We start from the raw sequence: 8,688 nt of genomic DNA, 5'->3' as shown, positions 1-8,688 counted from the left end.
ATTATATTTAAAGAGATAAGATTTTTCAAAATTGCTGAATCAGTCTTCAGCAGAGAAGGCAATGGCACCCCACTCCAGTACTCTTGCCTGGAAAATCCCATGGACGGAGGAGCCCGGAAAGCTGCGGCCCATGGGGTCACTGAGGGTCGGACACAACTGAGCAACTTCACTCTCACTTTTCACTTTCATGCATTGGAGAAGGGTATGGAAACCCACTCCAGTGTTCTTGCCTGGAGAATCCCAGGGACGGGGGAGCCTGGTGGGCTGCCGTCTATGGGGCCGCACAGAGTCGGACACTACTGAAGCGACTTAGAAGCAGCAGCAGCAGCAGTCTTCAGATCATGGTGCTCAGTGAAACCCAAGCAAACACACACTAGACACATCACTGAACAATGTCAGAGATGAAAAGAATTTTTAAAAACAGCCACAGAAAGTAGATAGATCGACAGAGAATTGGCATTAGGGCTGATGACTGACTTCTTGATATCCAGCCACTGGAAGTCAGAATAAAAACCACTGAAAGAAAGAAAATAACCAGCAACCTGGAACTCTATTTCCAGTAAATATCCTTTTCAAATAATAATGGTAGAATCTAGGTAAGTATATGGGTATTCACTACAACACTCTTTCAACTTTGCTATATGTTTGAAAATCTTCATAATAAAATGCTAAAAAAATACTTTTCAAGAATGAGGTACAATAAAGACTTTTTCAGATAACTGAATTATAAGGACTGTACGTCAGACAAGAGAACTGTCTAATATCAAAAGGATTTAATGTAAAAACAAATGGTGAGCAGAGATATTGTAGTAGTAAATAGGCAAGTATATTTTTAAAAATTCTCTGTCTAAACCAATGATAATACTCTGGTTTGTGGCAGAAAACATTCTAGAGATAAAATACAACTGCAGTAGTATGTAAAGGGGAAGGAGAATGGAGTTTAAGCATTCTGAGGTCTCTTTTATCAGAGAACAATAAGGATACTGATTAACTTAAACTTAGATAAGCATATACATTAAAGTAGCTTTGATAGTGACATAAAAATAGAGAAGGCATAACTTGCAAGCAAAAACAGAATTAGAAAAAAATTCAAAAACATCCATGTCATTGCAGATGGAATTATTTCATTCTTTCTTATGATTGAGTAATAATCCATTGTATTCCATTCCAATATACATACACTGTATCTTCTTTATCCATTCATTCAAATAACCAGATGATGGACATTTAGGTTGCATTCATGTCTTGGCTATTGTAAACAGTGCTGCAAAGAACATTCAGTCAGTTCAGTTCAGTCGCTCAGTCGTGTCCAACTCTCCGCAACCCCATGAATCACAGCATGCCAGGCCTCCCTGTCCATCACCAACTCCCGGAGTTCACTCAAACTCATGTCCACAGAGTCGGTGATGCCATCCAGCCATCTCATTCTCCGTCGTCCCCTTCTCCTCCCGCCCCCAACCTTTCCCAGCATCAGTCTTTTCCAGTGAGTCAACTCGTCGCATGAGGTGGCCAAAGTATTGGAGTTTCAGCTTTAGCATCAGTCCCTCCAATGAACACCCAGGATTGATCTCCTTTAGAATGAACTGGTTGGATCTCCTTGCAGTCCAAGGGACTCTCAAGAGTCTTCTCCAACACCACAGTTCAAAAGCATCGATTCTTCGGCGATCAGCCTTCTTCACAGGCCAACTCTCACATCCATACATGACCACGGGAAAAACCATAGCCTTGACTAGACAGACCTTGGTTGGCAAAGTAATGTCTCTGCTTTTTAATATACTATCAAGGTTGGTCATAACTTTCCTTCCAAGGAGCAAGCGTCTTTTAATTTCATGGCTGCAATCAGCATCTGCAGTGATTTTGGAGCCCAAAAAAACAAAGTCTGACACTGTTTCCACTGTTTTTCCATCTATTTCCCATGAAGTGATGGGACCAGATGCCATGATCTTTGTTTTCTGAATGTTGAGCTTCAAACCAACCTTTTCACTCTCCTCTTTCACTTTCATCAAGAGGCTTTTGAGTTCCTCTTCACTTTCTGCCATAAGAGTAGTGTCATCTGCATATCTGAGGTTATTGATATTAGGCTGCACATATCTGTATCTTTACAAATTATGTTTTTCTCCAGATATATGCCCAAGAGTAGGGTTGCAGGATCACATAGTGGCTCTATTTTTACTTTTTCAAGGAACCTGCCTACTGATCTCCATAGTCGGTATACCAACTTACTTTTTCACCCAGAGCGTAGGAGCATTTCTTTTTCTCCACACCCTCTCTGTTGCTGCTGCTGCTGCTAAGTTGCTTCAGTCGTGTCCGACTGTGTGCGGCCCCATAGACGGCAGCCCACCAGGCTCTGCTGTCCCTGGGATTCTCCAGGCAAGAACACTGGAGTCGATTGCCATTGCCTTCTCCGCCACAACCTCTCTAGGATTTATTATTAGTAGACTTTTGGTGATGGCCATTCTGACCAGTGTGAGGTGATAACTGATTGTAGTTTTGATTTGCATTTCTCTATTAATTAGTGATTGTGAACATCTTTTCATGTGTCCTTTGGCCATCTGTATGTCTTCTTTGGAGAAATATCTATTTAGATCTTCTGCCCATTTTCTGATTGGATTTTTTGTTTTTCAGACCTAGAGATTATCAAACGAAGTTAAGTAAGCCAAACAGAGAAAGATGAATATCATATGATATTGCTTATATGTGGAATACCAAAGGGGAAAGGGGGAGGAATAAATCTGGAGTTTGGGATTAACATATACACACTACTCTATGTAAAATAGATAACCAACAAGGACTTACTGTATAGAACAGAGAACTATACTCAAAGTTTTATAGTTACCTATAAGAGAAAAGAGTCTGAAAAAGAAACTACATATGTATATATATGTACATGTATAACTGAACCACTTGGCTATACACCTGAAACTAACACAACTTGTAAATCAACTAAACTTCAATTTAAAAAATAAAAATAAAACAACTACATTGAAAGGATATAAGAAGTAATTTTAAAAAAAAGGAAAAGAGGGAGAATTCGGGGGAAAAAAAGAGACAAAATAGTAAAGCTAAATGGACTAAATGAAAACAAAACTGAGTTGTTGTTTTTTTTTAATCAGAAGCCATGTTATATAGTTTGCATGTGATACACCTAAAATGAAAGGTTGAAAAGCCTGGAAAATATATATACTAAGTATACCTACAACAAGCAAAAGCTAAAGTAGCTATATAAACATCAGACAAAATAATAACTAAGTAAGAGTTCTATGTCTCAGAGTAGAATGATGAATTTCCTTCACCAAACTGAAACTCCCAAGTCGACAGTAATGACTCTTTAGACATGGTAACTTTGTTTTTTTTTTTTAATTAATTTATTTTTTATTGGAGGCAAATTATTTTACAATATTATATTGGTTGGTTTTGCCATACATTGACATGAATTCACCCCAGGTTTACATAAGTTCCCCCTCCTGAACCCCCCTCCCACCTCCCTCCTCCCTTTATCCTCCCTCTGGGTCACCCCCGCACGCCAGCCCCGAGCATCCTATAACATGCATCGACCCTGAACTAGTGATTCGTTTCACATATGACAACATACGTGTTTCAATGTCATTCTCCCAAATCATCCCACCCTCACCCTCTCCCACAGAGTCAAAAAGACTGTTCTATACATCTGTGTCTCTTTTGCTGTCTCGTATACAGGGTTATCATTTGCATCTTTCTAAATTCCATATATATGCGTTAGTATACTGTATTGGTGTTTTTCCTTCTGGCTTACTTCACTCTATATAATAGGCTCCAGTTTCATCCACCTCATTAGAACTGATTCAAATGTATTCTTTTTAATGGCTGAATAATACTCCATTGTGTATATGTACCAAAGCTTTCTTATCCATTCGTCTGCAGATGGACATCTAGGTTGCTTCTATGTCCTGGCTATTATAGACAGTGCTGCAATGAACATTGGAGTACATGTGTCTCTTTCAATTCTGGTTTCCTCGGTGTGTATGCCCAGGAGTGCGATTGCTGTATCATATGCAGAATATTGGAAATAAAAGCAAAAATAAACAAATGGGACCTAATTAAAATCAAAAGCTTCTACAGAGCAAAGGAAACTATAAGTAAGGTGAAAAGACAGCCTTCAGAATGGGAGAAAATAATAGCAAATGAAGCAACTGATAAAGGATTAATCTCCAAAATATACAAGCAGCTCCTGCAGCTCAATTCCAGAAAAATAAATGAACCAATCAAAAAATGGGCCAAAGAACTAAACAGACATTTCTTCAAAGAAGACATAAACATGGCTAACAAACACATGAAAAAATGTTCAACATCCCTCATAATCTGCTGCTGCTGCTGCTGCTAAGTCACTTCAGTCGTGTCCGACTACCAGGCTCCTCCATCCATGGGATTTTCTAGGCAAGAGTACTGGAGTGGCTTGCCATTGCCTTCTCCGCCCTCATAATCAGAGAGATGCAAATCAAAACCACAATGAGATACCATTTCACACCAGTCAGAATGGCTGCTATCCAAAAGTCCACATGCAATAAATGCTGGAGAGGATGTGGAGAGAAACGAACCCTCTTACACTGTTGGTGGGAATGCAAACTAGTACAGCCACTATGGAGAACAGTGTGGAGATTCCTCAAAAAACTGGAAATAGAACTGCCATATGATCCGGTAACTTTGTTTTTAATCCTCACTCTCTACAACCCTCTGCCTTTATTTCCCTTGACACAAGACATACCTGGAGTCCTCACAAAATATGGTCCCTCATTCTGAGTTCTCTGTCCCAGTTCTTCCACCTCTATTATAATAACCTTACCCTCTGGTTTTCTGCCCTTCTCCAAACCTATTCCACTTCAGCAACCCTCAAAACTGAACTTTTCCAGTGGCGGTGGAACCAACTTTTTTTGGTGGTCCAGTGGTTAAGAATCGATGCTTTCACTGCCAGGTCCTCAGTTCAATCCCTGATCAGAGAACTAAGATCCCACAGGTCATGCAGCATGGCCAAAAAAAGAAAAAGCAAGCAAACAAACAACATAATTTTTCCATCACAATCCTGGTGCTGGGGATTAGACAGATTAGACAAACCCAGATCCCTTCTTGGTCTCTGAGCCAACTGCAATATTGAGTAAAACTGCTTTAAAGGATAAAGCTGCTTTCCAAATTCTTATATATTTAAGATATTTTCTGAATACAGTAGCCAAAGACATTTGTAATGATTTTGTCACTACAGCTATACTTTGAGAATAGCCAACAGTTAGTCTGTCTCACAAAGCATGTCACATGAGAGTGATTAGTGATTAACGAAGCAGTAAACTGGAATTCTTGCAAGCATACTGACCTGAAACAAGCAGAGGGCAGATTCTGATCTGGTAGGAAAAAGAAATAGGAGAGGGGCAGTTGCTAAAGGTGATGGTGAGAAAGAGCCAAGGAGAACAAGAACAAAACAGTCTACTTACTTTTTAACCTGGATCAACTCTGAAAATGTTAACATATTATTGGAGTTGAACATTTACCAAAACCTGTCAAAAGGGAAGAAGATAAGTTGATCCCCAAAGTACAAATCCCTTTTTTCTAAAGGGTGGAGGACAGAATTACTGATTAGTATTGAATTTCTATATTTTTTTCTCTGAAATACTTTTAACCAAATGAGAAAGGCCTTAACTCTCTGTAGGAGACCAGGATCCTAGGTCAAAAGAGCTTCTTTTCAGTCACAAGTATTACTTCACCTTCTAGCTGGATGCAGAGAGACAGCATAAACCAGAAAAAAAAAAAGAAAAAAAAAAAGCTAAATTAAAAGGAGAGATTTAAACACCTGCTCCAGTACCCTTGCCTAGAAAATCCCATGGACGGAGGAGCCTGGTAGGCTGCAGTCCATGGGGTCGCGAAGAGTCGGGCGCGACTGAGCGACTTCACTTTTACTTTTCACTTTCACACATTGGAGAAGGAAATGGCAACCCGCTCCAGTGTTCTTGCCTGGAGAATCCCAGGGACGGGGGAGACTGGTGGGCTGCCGTCTCTGGGGTCACACAGAGTCAGACACGACTGAAGTGACTTAGCAGCAGCAGCAGCAGCAGCAAGAAATACAAGAGATATCACAAGACAAAAAGTGAATGTCAAAAGCATAATATCCCCAAGAAATGCTTAAAAAGATGGACTGATAATACTATTACTGCATTCACTTCCATGCTGAAACATAAGCAAAGGGAAAGGAAAGACCTCACGTGAACCCCTCTGAATAAGTACCTGGAAACTGGGAGAATCTGATGGAGAAAGAATGCGCAAAATGTTGCATAAACAGACAGCTTCAGAAGTGGGTGAGCTGGCAAGCGGGGGGTGCTGCCTCATTTGCTCAGCCCACTGCCCTGTTGCTAGGGGAGAATAACACTGTGGGAGTGAGTCAGGCAAGAAAGGAGAGAACAGGAGGCGTCCTATCTCTGCTAAGTCAGCTGTGGAGATAAAGTAGCACAGACACTGGAGACTCATGGAATGGGAGCTGATGAGCCAGAGGGGAAGAATGCATCCTAGCTCCCAGTCAGCAGCCACATCAAAGATTTCAAGGATTAGCAAAAATGCCCAACCCATTATGCAAGCAATCTTGGATACCCAGAATCTAATCTGGTTGATGAGTTTAATCAGGCCAGTTTTTTGTGGACTTGGTACAAAATGCTCAAATGACTTTTCACCAGGGAAGCAAAACAAAAACAGTCTTCATAAAGCACCCGCCTCAGCATTCTCCAATGGTAATAAAACAATTCTATGTATCTGCTAATTCCTGAACATAAAATCGAGATCGCCAAAGACCAAATCATAGTCCCAGACTCCTTTCACTCTAGCTGAAATGAAGTCTTGTTTATCTAGGCTATTTGAGGAGTACCCAACTTATACACTTATTTGCAATCCCAGAAATCAAAGGATAGATACACTGCACCCTCTACTGGCTTTGCAGCTGCAGTTCAGTTCAGTTCAGTAACGCAGTCGCTCCCACTCTTTGCGACCCCATGGACTGCAGCACACCAGGCTTCCCTGTCCATCACCAACTCCCAAATCTTACTCAAACTCATGTGCATCGAGTCGGTGATGCCATCCAACCATCTCATCCTCTGTCATCCCAATCTCTGCCCACCTTCAATCTTTCCCAGCATCAGGGTCTTTTCTAATGAGTCAGTTCTTTGCATCAGGTGGCCAAAGTATTGGAGTTTCAGCTTCAACATCAGTCCTTCTAAAGAATATTCAGGATTGACTTTCTTTAGGATGGACTGGTTGGATCTTCTTGCAGTCCAAGGGACTCTCAAGAGTCTTCTCTAGCACCGCAGTTCAAAAACATCAATTCTTTGGTGCTCATCTTTCTTTATAGTCCAACTCTCACATCCATACTGGAAAAACCATAGCTTTGACTAGACAGACCTTTGTCAGCAAAGTCAGCAAGAGAAATTTAACCTCAACTCTCAGCCTTTAACTAGATTCCTTTCTCCAGTGGCCAAGAAATAGAAGGATGAAGCAAGTTTCTTTAAGGTTAACTTTAAGTTAACCTTAACCAAAGATCTATACAACATAAAATCTATAAATGTACAAGATTATCTCATTAAAGAGTTAACATAAAAATGTTCCAACCCTTAAAAATAAACTCTATTCATGTATTTTTGCTGATATTTGCTGGAATTATTGGAAGTTTTCTGATGCTGATGACCCTGGAGAGTCAAGGACTAGAAAGTGAATTAGAGATAGGAAAGTAATAATAGAGCCATTTCAGATGTTTCAAAGCAATAGTCCCACACATTTTTTGTCATCTCTCTTCTCAATATTTGCTGAACTTTTGTCACCCCATTCTTCTATCACTGAAATGTACAGACTCAAAAGTGTCTACCTTCAGTTTCTCTGAACTCCCAGAAAAGAGTTTAGAGTACAGATTTTAAGTAAAAGTGAAAATTTTGCAGTGTCCCTAAAAATTGAAAACGAATAGGCTATTTCTCTCTTATCAATTACCTAGCGAATAGTCCAAAGGTGATGTTTCAGAATGTATCGTCTCTCTTCCAAGGCTGCAGTTACACCCCTAACTGATGTATTCAACCATTTTGTTCATGTATGGATGTGAGAGTTGGACTATAAAGAAAGAATTGATGCTTTTGAACTGTGGTGGTGAAGAGTCTTGAGAGTCCCTTGGACTGCAAGATCCAACCAGTCCTTCCTAAAGGAAATCAGTCCTGAATATTCATTGGAAGGATTGATGTTGAAGCTGAAACTCCAATACTTTGGCCACCTGATGCGAAGAGCTGACTCATTGGAAAAGACCCTGATGCTGGGAAAGATTGAAGGTGGGAGGAGAAGGGGATAACAGAGGATGAGATGGTTGGATGGCAGCACTGACTCAATGGACATGAGTTTGAGTAAACTCCGGGAGTTGGTGATGGACAGGGAGGCCTGGTGTGCTGCAGTCCATGGGTTGCAAAGAGTTGGACACGACTGAATGACTGAATTTAACTATCAAGGGAGGACTCTGAAGTTAGACTATCTATGTTGAAATCCAACTTCTATGGCTTAATAGTGCTATGATCTTAGATGAATAGCTTATCCTCTGTGAGGCTTGTTTTCTCTAAGGACAGGATTAATGATAATAGTAACCACCTTCTATGGCTGTGTGAGGTTTAAATGAGGCAAGGTGTGTAAAGAACTAACACGGCCTTATTC

The 8,688-nt window shown here is 40.4% G+C and overlaps 1 long non-coding RNA gene across 1 annotated transcript; it reads right to left on the bottom strand.

The window, feature by feature from the left end:
* Positions 1–3,670: 3,670 nt before the first annotated feature.
* On the bottom strand, positions 3,671–6,371 carry LOC129557380 (uncharacterized). Its single transcript, XR_008686202.2, has 4 exons — positions 6,247–6,371; positions 5,460–5,522; positions 5,342–5,369; positions 3,671–4,020 (listed from the first exon to the last, which is right to left on the bottom strand). It is a non-coding gene; the product is annotated as an uncharacterized LOC129557380 (long non-coding RNA).
* Positions 6,372–8,688: the final 2,317 nt, after the last annotated feature.

Source organism: Moschus berezovskii, chromosome 7 (genome assembly GCF_049115385.1).
Source record: "Moschus berezovskii isolate FMDL1 chromosome 7, NW_MosBer_1.0, whole genome shotgun sequence".
NCBI classification, from domain to species: Eukaryota; Metazoa; Chordata; class Mammalia; order Artiodactyla; family Moschidae; genus Moschus; species Moschus berezovskii.
Note: the sequence above shows the minus strand (reverse complement) of the source record. Positions and strands in the feature narration are given on the sequence as shown.